At 41.8% G+C, this 26,005-nt stretch overlaps 1 protein-coding gene across 2 annotated transcripts in view; it reads left to right on the forward strand.

Annotated features, from left to right (window-relative positions):
- The window catches only part of fam135a (family with sequence similarity 135 member A), a 208,960-nt gene that overhangs the window by 156,596 nt on the left and 26,359 nt on the right, over window positions 1-26,005 (forward strand). The gene's annotated exons all lie outside the window — the stretch shown is intronic.

The following is a 26,005-nucleotide window of genomic DNA, read 5'->3' on the forward strand; positions in this document are numbered from 1 at the left end:
AAAACAAATTCAGTGACCCTGCTGCTACTCTCTTCTATGATGTGGCGATGCCGGCGTTGGACTGGGATGTGCACAGTAAGAAGTCTCACAACCAGGTTAAAGTCCAACAGGTTTATTTGGCAGCACAAGCTTTCGGACCCTCAAGCTCCTTCTTCAAGTGAGTGAGGACTTGTGTTCACAAACAGGGCATATAAAGACACAAACTCAATTTACAAGATAATGGTTGGAATGCGTTTCTTTACTGGTAATCAAGTCTTAAAGGTGTACAGACAATGTGAGTGGAAAGAGGGTTAAGCACAGGTTAAAGAGATGTGTATTGTCTCCAGTCAGGACAGTTAGTGAGATTTTGCAAGCCCAGGCAAGTCATGGGGGTTACAGATAATGTGACATAAACCCAAGATCCCGGTTGAGGCCGTCCTCGTGTGCGGAACTTGGCTATCAGTTTCTGCTCAGTGATTCTGCGTTGTCATGTGTCATGAAGGCCGCCTTGGAGAACGCTTACCCGAAGGTCAGAGGCTGAATGCCCATGACTGCAGAAGTATTCCCCGATTGGAAGGGAACACTCCTGCCTGGTGATTGTTGAGCGTGTTCATTAATTCGTTGTCGTAACGTCAGATGTACCATGCCTCGGGACATCCTTTCCTGCAGTGTGGCCAACGTTGTCTACCTGATTCGCTGCAGGAAAGGATGTCCCAAGGCATGGTACATTGGGGAGACCATGCTGACGCTTAGGATCTTCCCTTGTGCTAGGTATGACTTTAACCAGTGGAGAATTTTCCCCCTGATTCCCATTGATTCCAATTTTGCTATAGCTTCTTGGTGCCACACACCATCAAATGTGGCCTTGATATTAAAGACAATCACTCTTTGCCACGTCTTGAGTTCAATTTTTTGTCCATGTTTGGATGAGATCAGGGGCTGAGTGGCTTTGGCGAAATCCAAACTGAGCATCAGTGCGCAGGTTATTGCTAAGTAAGTGCCGCTTGATAACACTGTCAATGTCCCTTTCCATCACTTTGCTAAAGTAAAAAAAAGTTTATTTATTAGTCACAAGTAGGCTTACATTAACATTGCAATGAAGTTACTGTGAAAATCCCCTAGTTGCCACACTGCGACACCTGTTTGGGTTCACTGAGGAAGAATTTAGCATGACCAATGCACCTAAACGGCACGTCTTTCGGACTGTGGGAGGAAACCAGAGCACCCAGAGGAAACCCACACAGACACGGGGAGAATGTGCAGACTCCACACAGGCAGTAACCCAGCCGGGAATTGAACCTGGGCCCCTGGCGCTGTGAGGCTAACCACTGTGCCACCTGATTATATTGATGGTGTGATAATTGGCAGGGTTGGATGTGGAAAATAAAGTTCATGGTGTAAGGGGGATAACATATCAGCATGGATAGAATATTGGCTAGCGTACAGGAAACAATTGACATAAATGGCTCTTTTTCGGATTCTCAGAGTGTAACATGTGGTGTGCCACAAGGACCAATGCTGGGCCTTCAAACTTTTACAATTTAAATAAATGACTTGGATGAAGGGACCAAAGGTATAGTTGCTAAATTTGCTGATGAGACAAAGAAAGATAGGAAAGTAAATGATGAAGGGGACATGAGGCTATAATGAGACATAGGTAGGTTAAGTGAATGGGCAAAACTGAAGTGGCCCATTTTGGCAGGAAGAATAAAAGAGAAGCTTATTTTCTCTATGGTGAGAGATTGCAGAGCTCTGAAATTCAGAGGGATCAGGGTGTCCTGGTGCATGAATCACAAAAGGCTAATATACAGGTACAGAAAGTAATTAAGAAAGCTAATAAAACGTTATTGTTATGAGGGGAATTGATTACAAAAGTAGGGAGGTTATGCTTCACTTGTGCAAATCTGGAGAAATATGTGCAGTATTGGTCTCCTTATTTAGGAAAAAACATAAATGCATTAGAAACAGTTCAAAGAAGGTTTACTAGACTAATACCAGGAATGGGCATGTTGTTTTATGAGGAAAAGTTGGACAAATTAGGTTTGTATACACTGGAATTTAGAAGAATAAGAAATGACTTAGAACATAGAACAGTACAGCACAGAACAGGCCCTTCGGCCCACGATGTTGTGCCGAGCTTTATCTGAAACCAAGATCAAGCTATCCCACTCCCTATCATCCTGGTGTGCTCCATGTGCCTATCCAATAACCGTTTAAATGTTCCTAAAGTGTCTGACTCCACTATCACTGCAGGCAGTCCATTCCACACCCCAACCACTCTCTGCGTAAAGAACCTACCTCTGATATCCTTCCTGTATCTCCCACCACGAACCCTATAGTTATGTCCCCTTGTAATAGCTCCATCCACCCGAGGAAATAGTCTTTGAACGTTCACTCTATCTATCCCCTTCATCATTTTATAAACCTCTATTAAGTCTCCCCTCAGCCTCCTCTGCTCCAGAGAGAACAGCCCTAGCTCCCTCAACCTTTCCTCATAAGACCTACCCTCCAAACCTTGATTGAAACCTTAAAGATCTTAAGGAGTCTTGACAGGATGGATATGGAGGAGATGTTTCCTCTTGTGGGAGAATCTCGAACTAGGGATGACTGTTTCAAAATAAGAGGTCGCTCTTTAACATTTCGGGCCCATGATATTTCATTAGAACTGGATCAACACTCTGGTTTTCCAAATATGGATACATACAGTCCATCTCAACAAATGTATTTGTTCCAAGTCATTCTAGAGTGTCTGTCTCTGTTGAAGTTGCTGAATGTCCTTGGCTTATCTCAGATAATGCATCCTTGCTTTCGGAGTGGCTTCAGTGAATAAATATTTCAAGGAGGTAATCATTGAGTAAATGAACAATTTTTATGTTCTGCAATATTATTTTCTTACAGTGGAACAATTCCTCTGCAGCGTTCGTGAAATGTTTGTATTTTGGTTTGACTTGTAGTTTTCTTGTTGATCTGCTTAAGACTGTTTTCAGCAGTTCCTAATAGTAACTTTGTACTTTTACTCAGTTGGCAGCAGTACCTTTAAAAGTATCTAGTTTCTCTTCAATTAAAATGTTATCAAATAATGCCCTACCATAGTTACGTTGTTTAAAACTATTCCCCCAAAAACTGATTTTTTTGCAAGTATTTTTCTGGGATTAGTCCTCGTATGCTTTAGATCTTCGATTATGTTGAATGTAATGATGCTGTGGTTGATTAATTCCATTCCCTGCATGTTTGCTGATTCATTTAAGATAATCTACATGTGACTGTCTATTTGGCTTTCTGAGCATGCTGGCTCATGATTTGTCACTTAATTTACCAGTTTGGACTCCAAATCAGGAGCACTTCCAATTAAGATAGGCCACCTGGTTGATATCCTTCATTAATACATTCTTCCTGTTTCACACGCCTTACCATTTAATGATTAACCCTATTCTGACCAAGCAGTTTGTTGCATTTCTTTTGCTGCTTTTTGGTTGAAGTGTCGAGTTGGAGGAGTTAACTTTACTCAGTGGAGTTTCAAAGAATGAGTATCTTATAGAAACATATAAAATTATGAAGAGAATAGATAAGATAGAAGCAAGGAGGTTGTTTCCACCCACAGGTTAAACTAGAACTAGGGGGAGCAGATTTAGGACTGACTTGAGGCGGAATTTCTTCACCCAAAGGGTTGTGAATCTGAGGAATTCCCTGCCCAGTGAAGCACTTGAGACTACCTTGTTGAATGTTTTTAAGGCAAAGATAGATTTTTGAACAGTAAAGGAATTAAGGGTTATGGTGAGCGAGTGGATAAGTGGAGCTGAGTCCACAAAAAGATCAGCCATGATCTTATTGAACGGCCGGATGTCTACTCCTGCTCCTAGTTCTTATGTTCTTGTGTTCATTCATTTGTTAATTCACAGACCACTGAATCTTCTTCTTTAACCTCCGGGCACTGTTCGTTTCCAGATGTAAGCCCTTTCAAATAGAAAAGATGTTCAGGAGATTCTAGCTTATTTTGAACCAAAGACCCTCACATCTATTTGGGAGATAATTTTCATTCAATTTAACAAATAACACATGCTGATTGATTTTGTTCTTGTCATCTTTGCTCAGTAAACCAACAGAAACACGCCTTGTGTCTGTTCATGTGCATATCAGTTTACTACTAATAGCTGTAATTCAGGATGCTTAATAGTGTATGTAACTCCACCTCCACCCTTCTTGGATGATCCTGGGAATCAAATATCATCCCCAGCTTCTTTTTCACGCTATCAATGTGCTCCTGAAAACCCCTCTCCCCTGCCTCATAACTAAGAGTCCAAGAAGCTCATAGACAGCTTGGTCACCAGGCTAGAAATCATCTGTTCAGCCCACTTATCCACTTCCCCACTGACCAATGCCTTCCCAGACACCCTACTTTAGGTTGAACCACCTGCCCTTTAGTTTCACTAACTCTCCTTCTTGTATCTTCTTGGAGCTTATCTCAGCCACGAGACTCACTTGCTGTGCCTTTGACTCCATTGCTACTAAATTGCTGACCAGCCAATGTCCAAACTTAGCTCTATTGCACTGTCTTTCCTCTCTGCTTTCAAAGATGCACCCATTCTGAAAATCAAGCACTCGCTCAACCTCTCTATCATTGTAAACTGTGCTCCGTTGCTCAAAGTTCAGAGGGACCTTGGAGTGCAATTTTCTGTGATGTGCACATCCTACAAAAACATGGATTCTGGAATGGCCTTGGTTGGCATTTTTGAGAGTGGTATACCTACCGAAAATATAGCTCTGTAGAAAAATATATAGACAGCTGACCAATTCATATTGGTATTTACTCAAAATGATCCATATTTTCCCAGCCTGTCTCATACCCCTTCATGCCCTTTTCTTCAACTACCTAACTATTCTGACCTTGACTATTGGTATGGTATCTGTCAGAGCCATTAACCCAAATAGTGAGTTCCACAGCCTTGCAATTCTGCAAAGGTTTCCCTTGCTATCTTTTCTCAAGTACTCTCATATGATCTTCCATTTATCTCCCCTCTTTCTAGACCCCACAATTACTGAATAAAGACTTTCTATGTGCCTGTCCCATCCTGTTGTAATTTTAAATACATGTATCATATTGCCCTGTAATATCTAATGAAGAAAACCTCAATTTTACAAGTTCTTTCTATATTAAACCAGGCAGTAAGTAGCATAGTGAATCTGTGTTGCGCCCTCAAAGCCTCAATAAACATCCACTAAAGTGCGAATATCGGGCACAGTACTGAGTTTTTAAGAATTTGCTTAGACTTGGTGTCATCTTTTGGCATTTGTATTATATGCCTTTTTGATAAAATCTAGAATTCGACTAGAAAATCTAGAATTCATACAACAAAATCTGCCTATCTTGGAAGATTTATTACATTCAGTTTGCGAGTTGGTCTTCTGACATTTTTGTTGTTTGTGATGGTTTGTTTACAAATTCTTCATTCTTCGATTTTGTGACCTACTTTGCCCTTTTACCCATTTCACAGAATCATAGAATTATTATAGTACAGAAGACCATTCTGCCCATCGTATCTGCACCACCACCTCCATTTCACTGAATGTCATTCTCCCACCTTCTCCCTGTTAATGTTCTTATCCCCACACATGTGGCGTAGGAGATAGGATGTCACTTTTACATTCCAACCGTTTCATGATGTTGCCTCTCAGTTTAATAGTTTAGCTATTTTGACCTTCTGTATTCCAAGTCTTTCTTCACCCTTCCCTCTGAGTTATTTGTGATGCAATGTAAATTAGTGTCATACTGGACGCCCCATTGATTTTTGTGTTCCTCAGGTGATGTCTTGTCATATTTCCATATCTTAATTTTTGAATGGAAAATAACCTCCTTCAGAGTATATGTGTTTGTGTTGTTCAGTCACCTATTTTTAGGAAACATATCCTTCCAATGAAACCATCGGTAACTCTTGTTTCTGCTGTCCTCCATAGACTTGCACGTCTTCCTTTAAATTTTACCAAATACTTAATTTATTGGTCCTTTATCAGCGCCATCACTGAAGGGGGTATTTATTTGAGATGGGGTACCTATCTTCTGCAGAGGTATCTTGCATTGATTTTTCAATCTTCTGATCAGTTGTGCAGGCGTAAATCAAAACCCACAGTGCGCCTGTGTGGAAGACCCTCCAGAGAAACAGGAGTTACTATGGTAAGTCATGTTTCCTTCATAGGTGATTGCGTGGCAAGATCAAAATCATCATTTGGCTTGTGGGTGGGTGATTGTGTAATATGATGAGCTGTGAGGGATCAGCTTGAGACAACATGAGCGATACATCTCATCACTGCCAGCATCAAATTTCACTACTCTGCCATCTCAAATGGGAGTCGAGTGGATGTGAGGAGCTTTTAATGGTGGTCTTGGCCTTCGTGCTATCCAGTATGACTGCTCAGAGTGTTTGTATTTCAAAACTGTATTAGATGGTGTGTAAAAGTCAGTAAAGAAGTCTAGTACCCTCCTTCACTCGTACAAAAAAATCTGCCTATCTTGGAGCATTTATTACATTCAGTTTGCGAGTTGGTCTTCTGACATTTTTGTTGTTTGTGATGGTTTGTTTACAAATTTTTCATTCTTTGATTTTGTGACCTACTTTGCCCTTTTACCCATTTCACAGAATCATAGAATTGTTCTAGTACAGAAGACCATTCTGCCCATCGTATCTGCACCACCACCTCCATTTCACAATGCCATTCTCCCACCTTCTCCCTGTAACCCTGCACATTTTTCTTTTTCCGATGACAGTCTTATTCTGTTTTCAATGCTTTTTTTGAACCTGTCTCCATTACACTCTCAAGCTGAGTGTTTCAGACCCTATCTACTCACTGCATGAAAAAAAATCTTATGTCGCTTTTGCTTCTTTCTTCAAATCTGTGCCCTCTTGTTCTCAATCCTTTCATAAGTGAGAAGAGTATCTCCCTATTTACTCTGTCCAAATTCCTCATGATTTTGAAAACCCCCCTCAGCCTTCTCTAAAGAAAACAGTCTCAACTCCTCCTATCTATCTTCATGACTGACATTCCTCATCCCTGGAACCATTCCTGTAAATCTCTTTTTGCACTCTCTCCAAAGCCTTGGCATCATCCCTAAAGTGCAGTACCCCAGAACTGGATGCAGTACTCCAGCTGAGGCTAATGACTTTTATAAGTTCAACATGACTTCCTTGGTTTTTTAATCTATGCCCCTATTAATAAATAGGGGCAGGATACTGTATCCTTTATTAACCACTCAACCTGTACTGCCACCTTCAATGACGTATGCACATATACACCCAGGCCCCTCTGCTCCTGCACCCTATTTAGACTTGCACCATTTATTTTATATTGTCTTTCCATCTTCTTCTTGCCAAAATGAATCACCTCACACTTCTCTGCATTGAACTTCATCTGCCACTTGTCCACCCATCCTACCAAGCTGCCCATGTCCTCTTGAAGTTCTGTATTAGTGTTGGGTCCATTCATTCGTTTCAAGAGACAAAAGGACAGCACTGGTATGAATCTTAAAATGGTTTTCTTTTATTGAAAAGAACTTTAAAAATTAACATGACAGAAGGAAAAAAGTGAACTTGAAGACTGGCTTCTCGGCCAGGCCCTCTACAAAAAAAATGTACTGAAATGAGCGGAATCTAAGAAATGAACTGAGCTGAACTAAACACACACTCTAAAATCAAAATATATTTCAAACCTTATCTCGTTATTGGAAGTGTTTTTCGCATGCTGTCTCCATCTAGAAAAACAATCCTCGTAGCTGCTGTTATGGGAAACTCTTGTTTGCCTGCATTTTTACCCTTTAGGAATACAGTCAATTTTTACTAACCCATCATGCCTCCTGATTCTACGTGTAGTCAAGTTAGCTATAATTGTTCGGCTTAGAAGAGTTAGTTACCCCTCCAGTCTAGCATTTAAATGTAATTGTGCATAGGCAGAAGTATCTTAAAATATAGTCTTTGCGTAGACTGAAGCAAACAAGGCTACGCATACACAGGATCCCTCAATTATCCTTCTCTCAGTTCACAGTGCGTTCAAGTATCATACCATCTGCAAATTTTGAAATCTTGCCCTATACACCAAGGTCTGAATCATTAATATATGATGTGGAGATGCTGACGTTGGACTGGGGTAAATAAATGACTGGCGTCATTAATATATATCAGGAAGAGCAAGGGTCCCAACACTGACCTATGGGAACTCCACTACAAACAATTCTCCTTCCTGAAAAACGTCCATTAACCACCATACTCTTCCACTCAGCCAGTTTCATATCCATGTTTCTACTGTTCCTTTTATTCCAAGGGGCGGCACGGTCGCACAGTGGTTAGCACTGCTGCTTCACAGCTCCAGGGACCTGGGTTCGATTCCCGGCTTGGGTCACTGTCTGTGTGGAGTTTGCACATTCTCCTCGTGTCTGCGTGGGTTTCCTCCGGGTGCTCCGGTTTCCTCCCACAGTCCAAAGATGTGCGGGTTAGGTTGATTGGCCATGCTAAAATTGCGTAGATTAGAGGGATTCGTGGGTAAAATATGTAGGGATATGGGGGTAGGGCCTGGGTGGGATTGTGGTCAGTGCAGATTCGATGGGCCAAATGGTCTCTTTCTGTACTGTAGGGTTTCTATGATGATATGAGCTATAACTTTGTTCACAAGTCTGTTGTGCGGCACTGTTTAAAATATATTTAGGAAGTCTATCTACACCACATCAGCAGCATTGCCCTCATCAACCTTCTCTGTTACCTTTTCAAAATACTCCAGCAGATTAGTTAAATTTGATTTTCCCTTAGCAAATCCATGCTAGCTTTCCTTAATTAACACACATTCATGCATATGCTTATTAATTTTGTCCCAAATTCTTGTTTCTCGAAGTTTCCCTTACCACCAAAGTTAAACTGACTGGCCTGTAGTTTCTGGGCTTACCTTCACACCTTTTCTTTTTTGAATGTGGGTGTAATGTTTTCAATTCTCAGTCTTCTGGCACCACCCCTTTGAGTAAGAAAAACTGGCCAGTACCTCCACAGTTTCCACATACACTTTCCCCATCCTTGAATTGTACCTCATCTGGTTTAATTTAATATGTAATATCTCCTCTTTATCAGTTTTAAATCCTTCTATGATTACTTGCCTCCTTTTTCATTGTGGCCTATGTAGCATCATCATTCTTAGTGAAAACAGATGCAAAGTATTAATTTAATACCTCGGCTATTCCCTCTGCCTAACTTGTAAATCCCCTTTTTGGTCTGTAATTGGCTGTACTATTCATTACTATTGATAGGTTATTCGTGAAGCCCTTGCCTTCTCAACCTTGCCCCTTGTCTGAGGTTTGGTGGTCACCAGGTTAAACCACCACCAGTCAGCTATCCCCCCTCAAAGGGAGAGGACAGCAGCCTACATTCTTCTGAGAATATAGTGACCTTTTACTATTGATATACCTATGGAGGACTACGTGATTCCTTTTTATGTTAGCTGCCAGTCTCTCTTTATATTCTTTCTTTGCTTCTCCACTTCCCCTCTGAACCTTCTAAATTTAGCCTGGTTCTCCATTGTAAGGTTCATCCATCCTCTGTCATAAGCACACTTTTTCTTCATTCTATTCTCTATCGCTTTTATCATCTAGAGAGCCGTGGATTTGATTTCCCTTCGAGGGAATGTACCACGGCTATACCCAAACTATCATCTCTTTGAAGTTAGCCCATTGTTCAACGACCATTTTTTCTGCCAACTTTTGAATCCAATTTATTTGGCCCAGATCCATTCTTACACCAATGAAGTTGGCTTTCCCCTAGTTAATTATTCTTGCTATAGATTGTGTTTTTTAATCCTTCTCCGTTGCCAACGCAAACCTTATGGTATAATGATTATTGCCTCCTAAATTTTCTCCTGCTCATACTTGATCCACTTGACCCTTCTTTCCCAAAACCGGGCCCAGAAATGTCACCTCTCATTGGACTGGAAGTAGACAGCTGTAGAGACTTTTCCAGAACACATTCTCCTCCCTATATAGACATACTATCCATGAAGCGCTCAATCTCGAGCTGTACCTCTGATGTCACTTCCTGCATAAGTGGTTATCCAGGACCCTACTAAGACTTAATACACCTCACTGGTAGTAATAAACTTACTTTCAAAAAAGGAACATAAGACTCGCCAGTTTTATTCCCTAGCTTAGATAAGATAAATAGGAAATAATCACCTGTGATGTTACACCTCGAATTTTCCGAATGCTGTCAAAGTGAAGTCTTGCACTCTCTGCTGTGCTCTTTTAAGCCCCACTCTGTTCTTACTCCTTTATGCTGCTCTTGAATTGACATCAGCTCTTCCTTGCACTTTCTTATACCTTTATTGTTGAAGGGTATAGCTTTGGGAATTGTATTATGCTACAGTGGTGCAGTAGTAGTGTCCCTACCACAGGACCAGAAGTTGTGTTCAAATCCCATTTCAAGACTTTGAAATAACTCCTCAGAGGCTGATGTTTCTTCACCAGATTCCCTTTGTGTCGAACTCAATTCCACTTCTAAGAGAATCCGAATTGCCAGTAAACCTGACGCTCCCAAACTCCCATATTTATGTACAGGTGGGGCTCCGTGATTGGGCAGGCAGTAGCCTCAATCAGAGATCTCATACTCCAAGAGGCCAACCTCTAGGGCCTCACTGAAGTCATTACAGCTCTCCCCACCACCACCACCACCCCCCCCCCAAACCCTCAAAGTCTGATGGGTGCCTTATGGGTCTCATGACATTTCAGCACTGGGTCCGGATCCTCAAGCTCAGCATCTGACGTGGGAGGAGTGTATCTAACAGGTGCCCATCTGTTATGAAGCAAGAGCCAGAGTTCTGGTTCACCCCCTCCCTTAGGTGCGTCTTTGCCTGCAGTGTCCACTTTGGACTCCGAGGTCCTAACTAAAGGCAATGGAGAGGCAGAGCTGGCTGGTGTGGGACGACTCTCCTCTGTTCTCGGCCCACTGGGATAGTTCACTCCAGGACTCACCGTGATTTTTGAGGCCCACACTTGGTCCATGTATTTTTTCAGGATGGTCTCACCCCCTCTGTAGAATACTGGCCCGTCCTAGAGTGCATCATTCTTGGTAACCATGCGGGACCACTGGCATAATTCTTTACGCAAACCTCTTCACCGGCCTCCAATTGTCTCTCCCAGCTGCTATTGTCATGGTCTTTGTGTTGGGCTTCTTGTTGCCTTTCCACCTTCTACCCCCAAGTTTGGGAAGAGCAAACCTACTCTGGTGCAGAGTTGTCTGCCCATAAGCAATTCTGCGGGCGCTATTCCTGTCGTGGCATTGGAGGGGGGGGGTGTTCTATCATCGAATAACCAATGGGAGAGCTTGATGTCCATTGATGCTGCCGGCTGTTCTGTAAACTAGCTTTTAAAGTCTGGACTGCTCTCTCCCCAAGGCCATTCTGACGATGGATGGTATGGTGCCATCCTAATTTGTCAAGTCCCATTCAACTTCCTGAACCAGGTGAACTCCTGGCTGGCAAAAGCTGGTCCATGGTGAGCAACCAGCACCTCTGGGATCCCATACGTCGTAAATGAGGTGCAAAGTTTCTCTAGCATTATTGTTGTGATCGCTGAATGCAGTCTATGGACGTCCATCCATTTGGAGAGGATGTCCACAATGACCAAGAACATCAAGCCCATGAATGGGCTTGCATAATCCACGTGCAGCCAAGTCCATAGTCTACACAGCCATGTCCAGGCGTAGGGGAGCAGCTGAAGGCAATTTCTGTCCTTGCTGGCATTCTTGGCACCAACCTACGAGCGCCACTATGTCCATGTCTATGCCAGGCCACCAAACATAGCTTCTGGCCAACATCTTCATTTTGGACACTCCTGGGTGGCCATGATGTAATTCAGCCAATGCCGCACTGCGGCCCTGACTCAAAACAAACACTTGTGTCCCCCATGGGTGCATAGATGAGTTTGAATTTTAGTTACTTGAAATACAAAATCCTGCTCTTATAGATATCCCTCTTAGTAATGCCCTTTCATACAAATCCTTGAATCTGTTTATTGCAAGCAGACATTCTTGTTGCCTGTGAAATATTCTATACAGATACTTCAACCAATTTATTACTCAAAAAACATTTACCCAGGTGCTTTTACTTCATGAGACAAATGAAGGACTGCGGTTCAAACTTGTTTTATTAAAAACACTTGTAAGTTAAAGAAACAACTCTTAGATAAGAAATTAAGTCAACACATATACTACCCACTCTGGTGAACTTGGCTGGGCTGATGGATTCAATTCACTGAGTTCACATTGACGGATGAACTCAGGGTTTTCTTGGTATGTTCTCCTCCATCGTCACGGGTCACAGTAGGCCAGGGTTTGAACAAAGAACAATACAGCACAGGAACAGGCCCTTCAGCCCTCCAAGCCCGCGCCGCTCCCTGGTCCAAACTAGACCACTCTTTTGTATCCCTCCATTCCCACTCCGTTCATGTGGCTATCTAGATAAGTCTTAAACGTTCCCAGTGTGTCCGCCTCCACCACCTTGCCCGGCAGCGCATTCCAGGCCCCCACCACCCTCTGTGTTAAATACGTCCTTCTGATATCCGTGTTAAACCTCTCCCCACCCCCCCCCCCCCCCCACCTTGAACCTATGACCCCTCGTGAACGTCACCACCGATCTGGGAAAAAGCTTCCCACCGTTCACCCTATCTATGCCTTTCATAATTTTATACACCTCTATTAGGTCGCCCCTCATCCTCCGTCTTTCCAGTGAGAACAACCCCAGTTTACCCAATCTCTCCTCATAACTAAGCCCTTCCATACCAGGCAACATCCTAGTAAACCTCCTCTGCACTCTCTCTAAAGCCTCCACGTCCTTCTGGTAGTGTGGCGACCAGAACTAGGCGCAGTGCTCCAAATGCAGCAGAACCAACGTTCTATACAACTACAACATCAGACCCCAACTTTTATATTCTATGCCCCGTCCTATAAAGGCAAGCATGCCATATGCCTTCTTCACTACCTTCTCCACCTGTGACATCACCTTCAAGGATCTGTGGACTTGCACACCCAGGTCCCTCTGCGTATCTACACCCTTTATGGTTTTGCCATTTATCGTATAGCTCCCCCCTACGTTAGTTCTACCAAAATGCATCACTTCACATTTATCTGGATTGAACTCCATCTGCCATTTCTTTGCCCAAGTTTCCAGCCTATCTATATCCTTCTGTAGCCTCTGACAATGTTCCTCACTATCTGCAAGTCCAGCCATTTTCGTGTCGTCCGCAAACTTACTGATCACCCCAGTTACACCTTCTTCCAGATCGTTTATGTAAATCACAAACAGCAGAGGTCCCAATACAGAGCCCCGCGGAACACCACTAGTCACAGGCCTCCAGCCGGAAAAAGACCCTTCCACTACCACCCTCTGTCTTCTGTGACCAAGCCAGTTCTCCACCCATCTAGCCACCTCCCCCTTTATCCCATGAGATCCAACCTTTTGCACCAACCTACCATGAGGGACTTTGTCAAACACTTTACTAAAGTCCATATAAACGACATCCACGGCCCTTCCCTTGTCAACCATTCTGGTCACTTCTTCAAAAAACTCCACCAGGTTAGTGAGGCATGACCTCCCTCTCACAAAACCATGCTGACTATCGTTAATGAGTTTATTCCTTTCTAAATGCGCATACATCCTATCTCTAAGAATCCTCTCCAACAACTTCCTTACCACGGATGTCAAGCTCACCGGCCTATAATTTCCCGGGTTATCCATCCTACCCTTCTTAAATAACGGGACCACATTAGCTATCCTCCAATCCTCTGGGACCTCACCTGTGTCCAGTGATGAGACAAAGATTTGCGTCAGAGGCCCAGCGATTTCATCTCTCGTCTCCCTGAGCAGCCTTGGATAGATTCCATCAGGCCCTGGGGATTTGTCAGTCTTTATATTCCCTAAAAAATCTAACACTTCCTCCCTTGTAATGGAGATTTTCTCTACGGGTCAACACTCCCCTCCAAGACACTCCCAGTCAACACATCCCTCTCCTTTGTGAATACCGACGCAAAGTATTCATTTAGGATCTCCCCTACTTCTTTGGGCTCCAAGCATAATTCCCCACTTTTGTCCCTGAGAGGTCCGATTTTTTCCCTGACAACCCTTTTGTTCCTAACGTATGAATAAAATGCCTTGGGATTCTCCTTAATCCTGTCTGCCAAGGACATTTCGTGACCTCTTTTTGCCCTTCTAATTCCTCATTTGAGTTCTTTCCTACTTTCTTTGTATTTCTCCAGAGCTCCCTCCGTTTTTAGCTGCCTGGACCTAACGTACCCCACTCTTTTCTTTTTGACCAATCCCTCAATTTCCCTGGTTATCCACGGTTCTCGAATCCTACCCTTCCTACCCTTTTTTACAGGCACATGCCTATCCTGCAGCCTGCTGGGGTTTGTCTCAAGATGTTTGTTTTACCCCCCTCTCCGAGCCCTTCTGGAATGTTCTCTGGCTTTCAACCAATGGGGTCACGGGGCAGGGGTCACAGCACTCAATGAGATTAGATCAGGTCATTCTAGGTGCACATATCTCCTTTCAAGATATGGTTAATAGCATGGAGTCTGGCTGAAACTGGGGAAAAGTACCTCTAGATAGGTTTAAGGTCATAAGGACTCTTAAGGTCGAGCTTCTCTGTTCAATATGCAACACACGTGTGGATTCTTTTTTCAAGATGTGGTTACTTCTTGGGTTTTGGGACATAATGACTAACCCCCCCCCCCATTGCTAAGGTCAAGCACCTCTATTCAATACGCAAGACAGGTCTGGGCTGGTTCCTGTTGCCTTTTGACCTGTGATAACCTTGTCCGCATTCCATCAAGCCTTGCTTGTAGAAGCAGTTTAGCTGTATATTAATTTAAAGTGTCCAATTTTTGTTGGGTCTAGTTGCTCCAACCATTGGCCATTTGGCCACATTCTTCAATGTGTCAAATTAATGAGTAAGTAGAAGAGGTCTAATGGGATCTGTAGAAAACATAACTTTTGAAACCAAGTATTCAATTAAACTGTAATATTAATGTCTTTGTCCCATAGCATTACTATGGAAAACCCATAGAAGCATTAAAAAAAACTGTTATATCAATGACATGAAATTATGCAGATACATTACCTGCAGCACAGTGGTTGGCACTACTGCCTCTCAGCACCAGGGACCCAGGCTCAATTCCTTGAGTGACTGAGTGGAGCTTGCACGTTCTCCCCACGTCTGCATGGGTATCCTCTGAGTGCTCCAGCTTCCTACCACACTTCAAAGATGTGCGATTTTCCCATGGTGTCCCAATATATGTAGATTAGGATAAATACGTGGGGTTACAGGGATAGGGCCTGGGTGGATGATGCTCTGTCGGAGAGTGTTGCAGACTTGCTGGACCAAATGGCCTTTATCTACACTGTAGGGATTCTGTGATTCTAAGTCCTGTGTTAATAAAATATACAACTATGTTGTGTAAACTAGTTAACATTTATTTTTTAAAAGCTGCAGAAAACACAAGGTTTGTTAACATCTGAGGAAAGAACAGGGGGGGCGATGTTCCTCCCAAAAAAATCAGCGTCCATAACATCCTCCCTGCTCCACCCCCGATTGCCGTCTTCCACACCCTCCCTCCAATCGCTGTCCTCCCGATGGCTGGCCCTGACGCCTCATGGCTGGCCTTGACCCCTGATCGCCAGCCCCATTCCCTCCCCTTTCCTCCCCATCTGGTCTGCTCCCTCAAGCCCTGCCCCTTGGCACTGCCAGGATCCCAGGTGGGCATTGCCCAAGGGGCACTGCCACCGACCTCCTGGGAGGCCATCTTGTCTGGTCCCCGTTGCTGCTGGTGTGGACCTCCACCAGTGAGGTCAGAAATCCAGGTGAGCCCAGACAATACCATCTGGGGCTCACTAAAAGGCTTTAACTTAATGTATGAATATTTAAATCAGCCTTGCGCTGGGGAACGCCACAAGGCTGATTGCTTGAAAAAAAAATGGCCCTGGAGAGTCACAACCTGCCAGATATTTTGTCTCCCACTTATTTTTCCCACCCCGCTATGTTACTCGTCCAGCATAGTGGAGCATGAAAATCTCGCCCCAGATTGTTTAATATTTCAGGCTACAGACCTTTACAACTCAAAAAAAAATCAAAGCTAAACATTTATGTTAATAAGCAGAGGAATAGCCAGTAACCTACTTTGGAAAAATAGCAAGATGAATAAGTGTTCTTTCTTTCAAACTGTGAAAATACTGTTGTAGAAAAGACTGTTATAAAGATCAAATTTTCATATATTATTCTAGCTCTTTAAAAACCTCCATCATGTCCAGGCATTTTTTGTTTTGCCAGCGAAACAAGTTTAGTACTGAGAGCCTTCATAACATGAAGCCTTAAATCCTTAAATATGGCCTGCTGCTCTTCATTGAGAATGCATGTATTTGTTTTTGCGCATGTATTTCCCAGAATTAAATACACTGTTTCAATGACCCAGAAAAGATAGCAGCAGCTAATTAACACACATTTCTTTTAGTGTGGGCATTTTCAGATCAACATCTGTGCAAGGTTGAAACATTGATTTTGGGTTAAAGACTCGGGTTGCACGTACAGTCATGATTTGGAACAGCCCTGCAATAGAAAAGAAAATCCAAAATGGCAGTTAGTAATGAGCTTGTCTCCTTCAGAAGTAGAAAATATTAAGTTTGAAGATTAAATGAGAGAGGGTTGGGTGTTCTATTCTGCGCACGTTATGCTTAAACAAAAATTGGTTCTTTTTTTGCGTATCTGGGGAAACTGAGTAACCAGTTAAATACTTGATACAAGTAAAATTGGTTCCTGGGTAAAAGTGCATAATTCCTTGGACTTGAGGATGATTAAAGTATTGACATCAGCACTTGTATCGGTCAGTGCGATAATGGAATAAGGTTAACCATTCTCCCTGCCCGCAAAGTGGTTCCCATGAAATTTGCATTTTTTCAATTTTCTGTGTTTTTTTCATTTTGAATTTATGGGAATATTTTGTCAGCACAGAATTTACTTTCATTCTGTAATTATGTTTACATGCATTCAGGCAGTATGTTAGAGAAGCTTTTTAGTCTTGTTAAATGCAATCAGTATTCTGTTCTAATCATTGATATTATTTTCCCTGTAATGCTTTCAGTTAATGTAACATTAATTGGGCTATGCTAAATAAAACTTGGCCAAGGAATTAGCAATGCCCTCCTTAACAGTACATTGTCCGTTCAGGCAGCAAAGGCTAGATAATCTACAGCTTTGGTTTATGTTGATGCAGTTTTACTTTTGCCATATTTTGGGTATTTTTTTGATAAATGCAGATGCAGACATTTATGATATACATACCAAAGGGACTTTAATGGTTAAACAAATAATAATTAGTTAATTTACTGTTCTTTTGTTCATTTTTGCATTACCATAGAAAGAACATGATGATTGCCCAACCATTTAAGTGTGTTTGTGCGGCTAAAGAACTACACTATTGTAACAATGGTCACTATATATGAGATTATGCATGTAAATTCCCAAAATCAAGACTTGATAGTTTTCAGTGTTGCCCGGAGTTCCAGCTTTGCATACAATCAGCAATCTGCTGCAAATTACTTCTAAGATTGTGCTAGTTTTGTGAAACTCTTTCCTCAATTTGCACTCGTTTATTTGCATATTAGCAAAATTGGTAAAATCTGCCATGAAAAGCACAAACAGGCAACCTTTTAGAACATAATTTCATAAAATTTGCTTTAAGGATATTTCTGATATAGTTGAGTGGTAACTTGCTGCAGTCTGATTATCACAGCTGAAATAGGTTTGTCATAAAAAAATAAGCATTTTGTAGTGATGTTTAACCCACCACCTGTGGGTAACCCATTTTTTAGATAACTTCTTTCAAATTCTGCAGTATTTTCCTTTTGTTATAAAAGTTTTGCTAGTACGATATATTCTCAAATAGAAGTTGATTTCATGCAAACGGTGGCCCTATGATTTTTGGCCTAAAAGCTGTTTTTCATATAAGAATCGATCCTCATTTTCAGAGATCAAAGCCTAAAAATTTCAGAACCAAAGTATAATCTCAACAATCCCATCATAAAACAACAATTCACAGAATGGTTATAATACCGAAAGAGGCCATTAATTCCATTGTGGCTGTTCCGGCTCACTCCATAGCCCTGCACATTCCTCCTTCTCAGATAATAATCCAATTCCCTCTTGAACGCCTCGATGGAACTTGCTTCCACCGTACTCTCAGGCAGCACATCCCAGATCCTAACCATGCACTGCGTGAAAAAGTTTCCTTATTTCACCTTTGCTTCTTTTGCAAATTATCTTAAAACTGTACCCTCTCATTCTTGATCCTTTGACCAACAGAAACGGTTTCTTCCTGCCCAGACCTCTCATGATTTTGAACACCTTTATCAAATGTCGTCTGAAGCTTCTCCAACTTCTCCAATTTATTTACATAACTGAAGTTCCTCATTCTTGGAACCATTCTCCTCAATATTTTCTGCATTCTCTCTCATGCCATCACATTTTTCTTAGTGTGGTGCCCAGAACTGGATACGATACTTGAGTTGCAACTGAACCAGTGTATTTTACAGGTTTAACTTAAATGCCTTGCTTTTGCACTCTATGTCCCAATTAATAAAGCTGAAGATGTTGCATGCTTTATTAAATTCCCTTTCAGCATTCAACATGTCACCTTCAATAATTTATGCAAATGCACACCCAGGTCCCTCTGCTCCAGTGTCCCTTTGTATGGCCTTTATTTTTGTTGTATCTCAGCATTCTTTCAGAAAAATGAACCACACTTGTCTGCATTAAATTTCGATCATTTTTCTGTGCTATGCCTATGTCCTTTTGAAGTTTAACACTACCCTCACAGTTCACGATATTTATAATTTTGTATTATCTGAAAATGTTGATTTTGTGCCATGTAGACCCAAGTCCTAGGTCATTAATATATGTCACGAAGATTGGGAGTCCACAATAAACCTTATCCAGTCTGAAAGATATGCATTAACTCTTTGGTTCTTGTCACTCAGCCAATTTTGTGTCCATGCTTCTACTGCTCCTTATATTTCATGAGCTCTAACTTTACTCACAAGTCTGTTGTGCGATAATGCATCAAGTGTCTTTTAGAAGCCCATATACACCAAATCACCTTTTTCAACCCTCTGTTATCTCATCAAAAAAAATCTAAGTTAGTTGAACATAATTTGTCGTTAACAAATCCGTGCTGGTTTTCTCTTAATTTACTTGCATTTACCCCAGTGACTATTAAATTTGTTATGAATTATCATTTCTAGAAGCTTCCCCACCACCGGGATTAAACTGACTGACCCGTACTTGCTAGATTTATCGTTACAACCTTTTTTGAACAAGAATGTAACATTTTCAATTCTCCAGTCCTCTAGCATCACTCAGTCCTATTCTTGGATGCATCTCGTCCATCCTGGTGCCTTCTCAACTTTAAGTAGACAGGCTATCCAATATTTCCTTCTTGTCAATTTAAACTCTTCAAGTGTCTGAATTACCTCCTCTTTTACCATCACCTGAGCAGCAGCATCTTCCTTAGTAAAGACAGATGCACTTAATACCTCAACTATGCTCTCTCTGTGTCTCTTTTTTTTGGTCCTTAATTGGTTCCACTCTTACAGCTCTTTTACTGTTTATATGCTGCCATTATTCAATAAAACAATTCCACACTGTTTCCTCCAGTTTCTACTTGTCAATTAAAACAGGAATAGTGTAGATTGATTTTGATTTTTTGGGAGAAGGAATCGACAGAGAAGAGAAATAAACATCGCTCATGGAAACAGGATCAGGGGCAAACTTCCAGACATTAGTTCAATGAATAGTAAGGTAAAGGCAAATTATTACAGATGCTGGAATCTGAAACAAAAACAGAAAATGCTGGAACATCTCAGCAGTTTTGACAGCATCTGTGGAGAGTAAAGAGAGCTAACACTTCAAGTCTGGATGACCCTTTGTCCAAGGATCATCCAGACTTGAAACATTAGCTCTATTCTCTCTCCACAGATGCTGCCAGGCCTGCTGGGATGTAGCAGCCTTTTTTTGCGTTGTCAATTAAATGAATGTCTGGGTCTTCACCCACCACCTTCAGCCTCATGAATTATTTTATGCAGTGCTGGTTGCCATAGTACAGTGAGACTGAGCCTGGCCAATTGGACTGTTATGGACACAGTCCTCCTGCACCAAGGTCTAGATAGATCAAACACTGAGGGCCATCATCATGACATTTTCTTATTGAATGGCAGTTCCCTTCTCTCAACACCTGAGCAGCATCGAAATGACAGGCCAACTGGCTTCCTCTCCTGGACTGCTGAGTTAAAGGGGGGAGGTGGCCTGGTGGGAGAGACTCCTTAATAAAACAAGAGTGATTCAGATGATAAAGGGCTGGCAAAAGCATCACTTTTCCCCCGTTACCTTATAGATATTGACTGTAGCCAGTTTCTTAGTAAGTTGAAAAATTATATTCAAAAGCTTTTACAAGAAGTCATTTGATGTATTTGCATCAAAACACTTCATATTAGGAGCCTCCTCAAAAAGTCTACATACACCATTAGCAGAAGCATGCTCTGATGTTTAATGTATCGCCATTTTGGGTGGCAGATGGTCTTTAAACTGGCATAAAAGATCACAGAAACTTGATCTGCAATTAAATTCCACAATATTTTGTGCTGGACCAACTGATTTTGGGTCCAAAGATGTGCGGGTTAGGTTGATTGGCCATGCTAAAAAATTGTTCCTTAGTGTCCTGAGATGCGTAGGTTAGAGGGATTAGTGGGTAAATATGTAGGAATATCGGGGTAGGGCCTGGGTGGGATTGTGGTCGGTGCAGACCCGATGGGCCAAATGGCCTCTTTCTGCACTGTAGGGTTTCTATGATTCTATGAATTGGACTGGGGATAAAAATAGCACAACCTTGTGGAAACTTCAGGCCACTGTCTCTCAAAGGAGTTAGTGCCATTCCTCATAATGCATAGCATGTTTTTCAGAAGTCGTATAAAACTGCTGTTTGCACATGTATAAAAGAAAGAACTTGTATTGCATTGAATTACTTGGAATGTTAAGCACAGAAACAATTAGTCTGTGTTGACTTTCCATCTTCCATCATCTAATTACCAGCATAACCCTCTGCTCCCTTCTTCCTATGCTTAATTGCCTTTATACTATTCATCTCCAATCAGTGTAAATTCCACATTCCCATCACACTCTAGATTAAAGGCCCTTCTTCGGAATTCCCTTCTAAATCTCTTGAAGACCTTCTCAGATTGATTACCTCTTTTTTGATTTTCCCTGCAAGTAGAAACACACTTTCTGTCTAATCTTATCAAAACCTTTCATTATTTCTGAAGTCTTGATTTGATCATCCCTTAGCTTTCTCTCTGAGAGAACAGAAATTCAACCTGTTATTTTCCTTGTTATGTATAATCTTGCAGTTCTGGATTAATCCTTGTCGCACTTTTTGCACCCTCTGCTGTGGTAGGAAGAATAGAGGCGTAGACTATTTTCTAAATGGGGAAAGGCTGCGGAAATCAGAAACACAAAGGGACTTGGGAGTTCTGGTTCAGGACTCTTAAGGTTAATATGCAGATTCAGCTGGCATTTAGACAAATTCAATGTTATCATTCATTTCTAGAGGGCTAGAATACAAGAGCAGGGATGTATTGCTGAGGCTGTATAAGGTTCTGGTCAGACCCCATATTTAATATTGTGAGCAGTTATGAGCCCCATACCTAAGGAAGGATGTGCTGGCCTTGGAGGGGGTCCAGAGGAGGTTCACAAGAATGACCCCAGGAATGAAGGGTTTGTCATATGAGGAGCAGTTGAGGAGTCTGAGTCTATACTCAATGAAGTTTAGAAGGATGAGGGGGGATCTAATTGAAACTTACAGAATACTGAGAGGCCTGGATCGAGTGGATGTGGAGAGGCTGTTTCCACAAATGGGAAAGACTAGAACACGAGGGCACAACCTAAGAGTGAAGCATCGCTTCTTTAAAATTGAGATGAGAAGGAATTTCTTCAGCCAGAACTCATTGCCACAGAGGGCTGTGGAGACTAGGTTATTGAATGTCTTTAAGACAGATAGATAGGTTCTTGATCAATAAGGGGATCAAGGGTTATGGGAAGAAGGCAGGAGAATGGAGATAAGAATCATATCTGCCATGATTGAATGGTGGAGCAGACTCGATGGGCCGAATGGCCTAATTCTGCTCCTATATCTTACGGTCTTATTATGCATCCATATCCTTTTTATAATATGGCAACCAGCACTATGTCAGTGTTGGGTATAATTTTAGCATTACTTCTCATTCTGTCCGAGTAATTGGTTTGCTTTTGATATGGCCTTATTAATCTGGTTCACTCACAGCTTTTAAAAACTTGTATATTTGTATCCCAGGTCCCTTTGCTCATCTACCAGCAATATGAGATGTCCATATTTTTCTTCGCCAAAACATAATACCTGTACCCTCGCTCCGCATGGTCTTACTTTCTTCTTTGGTACTTGATTGAATTATTATATCTGATGTATTACCCTTGTCTGTTCTCTGTTATCTCTTCATATAATTCATTGAGGTCGGTCAAGCAAGAATTTTCTTTCTAAGATTCAGTTTTGGGGCTCCTAGATATTTTTGTATTTTTCTCTTCAGTAGGTATTCCATTATTTTTTCTGCTACAAATAAACTGGTCTCTCTGCATGTGATTTATTTCCTTAAATATATATAAAACATTGGCTATCCACTAGTTTTCTGGAACCATGCCTTTTATTTAAAAAACAAAATATGTTTAGCCATGCTTCTGATACCTCTACTTTAGATTTTTTCTGAATGCATAAATATAAATTGAACGAGGGATTTATTTTGATCCACTTTGATTATTTTGTATACTGCCTTTCACAGCTGCAGGACACTCTAAAGTACTTTACATCCAACTAAGGACTTCCGAAGTGTAGTCACTATTGTAATGTAGAAAATATAGCAGTCAACTCCTGCACCTCAAGGTCCCATAAACAGCAACATGATGACAAGTGGTATTTTTTAACGATGCTGGTTCAGGCTCGGGCACGAGGGACATAGAACATAGAACAGTACAGCACAGAACAGGCCCTTCGGCCCACGATGTTGTGCCGAGCTTTATCTGAAACCAAGATCTAGCTATCCCACTCCCTATCATCCTGGTGTGCTCAATGTGCCCATCCAATAACCGCTTAAATGTTCCTAAAGTGTCTGACTCCACTATCTCTGCAGGCAGTCCATTCCACACCCCAACCACTCTCTGCATAAAGAATCTACCTCTGATATCCTTCCTGTATCTCCCACCACGAACCCTATAGTTATGCCCCCTTGTAATAGCTCCATCCACCCGAGGAAATAGTCTTTGAACGTTCACTCTATCTATCCCCTTCATCATTTTATAAACCTCTATTAAGTCTCCCCTCAGCCTCCTCCGCTCCAGAGAGAACAGCCCTAGCTCCCTCAACCTTTCCTCATAAGACCTACCCTCCAAACCAGGCAGCATCCTGGTAAATCTCCTCTGCACTCTTTCCAGCGCTTCCACATCCTTCTTATAGTGAGGTGACCAGAACTGCACACAATATTCCAAATATGGTCTCACCAAGGTCCTGTACAGTTGCAGCATAACCCCACGGCTCTTAAACTCCAACCCCCTGTTAATAAAAGCTAACACACTATAAGCCTTCTTCACAGCTCTATCCACTTGAGTGGCAACCTTTAGAGATCTGTGGATATGAACCCCAAGATCTCTCTGTTCCTCCACAGTCTTCAGAACCCTACTTTTGACCCTGTAATCCACATTTAAATTAGTCCTACCAAAATGAATCACCTCACATTTATCAGGGTTAAACTCCATTTGCCATTTTTCAGCCCAGCTTTGCATCCTATCTATGTCTCTTTGCAGCCTACAACAGCCCTCCACCTCATCCACTACTCCACCAATCTTGGTGTCATCAGCAAATTTACTGATCCACCCTTCAGTCCCCTCCTCTAAGTCATTAATAAAAATCACAAAGAGCAGAGGACCAAGCACTGATCCCTGTGGCACTCCGCTAGCAACCTGCCTCCAATCCGAAAATTTTCCATCCACCACCACCCTCTGTCTTCGATCAGACAGCCAGTTACCTATCCAATTGGCCAACTTTCCCTCTATCCCACACCTCCTCACTTTAGAAATCATAGAAACCCTACAGTGCAGAAGGAGGCCATTCGGCCCATCGAGTCTGCACCGACCACAATCCCACCCAGGCCCTACCCCCACATATTTACCCGCTAATCCCTCTAACCTACGCATCCCAGGACTCTAAGGGGCAATTTTTAACCTGGCCAATCAACCTAACCCGCACATCTTTGGACTGTGGGAGGAAACCGGAGCACCCGGAGTAAACCCACGCAGACACGAGGAGAATGTGCAAACTCCACACAGACAGTGACCCGAGCCGGGAATCGAACCCGGGACCCTGGAGCTGTGAAGCAGCAGTGCTAGCCACTGTGCTACCGTGCCGCCTATCATCATAAGCCGACCATGGGGGACCTTATCAAACGCCTTACTAAAATCCATGTATATGACATCAACTGCCCTACCTTCATCAACACACTTAGTTACCTCCTCAAAAAATTCTATCAAATTTGTGAGGCACGACTTGCCCTTCACGAATCCGTGCTGACTATCCCGGATTAATCCGCATCTTTCTAAATGGTCGTAAATCCCATCTCTAAGGACCTTTTCCACCATTGGATGGTTTAGTGAGGTCCTCGGATCGGCCCCGCCGGAGTCGGCGACAACTCTGCTCTTTTTCAAAATAGTGTCATGGACTCTTTTACATCCACCTGAGAGAACCAAGGTGGCAGATCCTCTTTCTAATCTCTCAAATGGGAAATGATTTATGACATTTACTTTGGACAGGAAAGCACAGGGTTTAACAAATATTCATTCAGTGTAACCATTTCAGATCTCTGCTTAAAACCATTTAATACCTCAAACTATAGTTAACAAGTGTATGCCAGGAAAACGCCATTTTACTTATTGGGCCTCAGATAAGCATCCTTTTGCTTTGCATATCAAAGGCTTTAAGTGTGTAATGATCTGGGCATCTCAAAAACTGGCCTTAAAGTCAACTTGCACCTGAAAATGACAGTTTGTGAATTGTGGAAGTAGAGAAAATTTAATTTACAGTAGGGAAAGATAAAAGGTAGAAAGTAATACAAAAAATAGAGGAGAAAGATAAAATGAGAATGGAAGAATTGAGATGCCTAAGTGAGCCGCAATAGAGTGTTTGGATTTTACTTTAATTTAAAATTGTTTTCTTAGTAACTTATGATAATACAAGCATAAATTTGTTCTTGATGTTTTGAGTTGATATAACTACAGTAGTGTTTTTAACATCACAGCATAGGAGCTGAAGGTAAAACAGGGTGGTGTGGATTTCCCTGGATCTGTTGGGGAACTGAGGGTTTAAAGTTCACATGGAAAACTACCTGCTGAGGGACTACCTGATGAACATTTCATATATAAATTAATATTGAGCTTGAAAAGAAATAATAATTGATTAAACTCTATCAACTTAAACATTGTTTCAGAAACAATGTTTTTTTTCTCCCCCCAAGTAATGAGTATTTATGACTGTCTTTTCATGAATAAATTAACCTAAATGATCAAGACAAAACGCGACATCCTGGTTTAAAATAATTAACACATTAGAGAAGCTTTTGCATCGTGGAACTTTATTTAGACACTTTGAGTGTGTGACAATTGCTGCTTTGATTTTATACAAAAGCTCAAAACTACATTTTTTGTTGTTGTGGCATACTCATTCTTTACCATTTAGCTATTGTGATGTTTAATCTGATGGTCAATAACCGAGTAATTTAGGTCAATTTGCTTCTGGCAGAGGAGTTGTCCATTTCTTTCATACAATTGTTGAAATAAAAACATTTCATAAAAGTATTTTACTAATGGACTATTTTCTATGAATCATTTCCTCCTCTG

The sequence above is a fragment of the Mustelus asterias genome, chromosome 5 (assembly GCF_964213995.1).
Source record: "Mustelus asterias chromosome 5, sMusAst1.hap1.1, whole genome shotgun sequence".
In the NCBI taxonomy this organism is placed as follows: domain Eukaryota; kingdom Metazoa; phylum Chordata; class Chondrichthyes; order Carcharhiniformes; family Triakidae; genus Mustelus; species Mustelus asterias.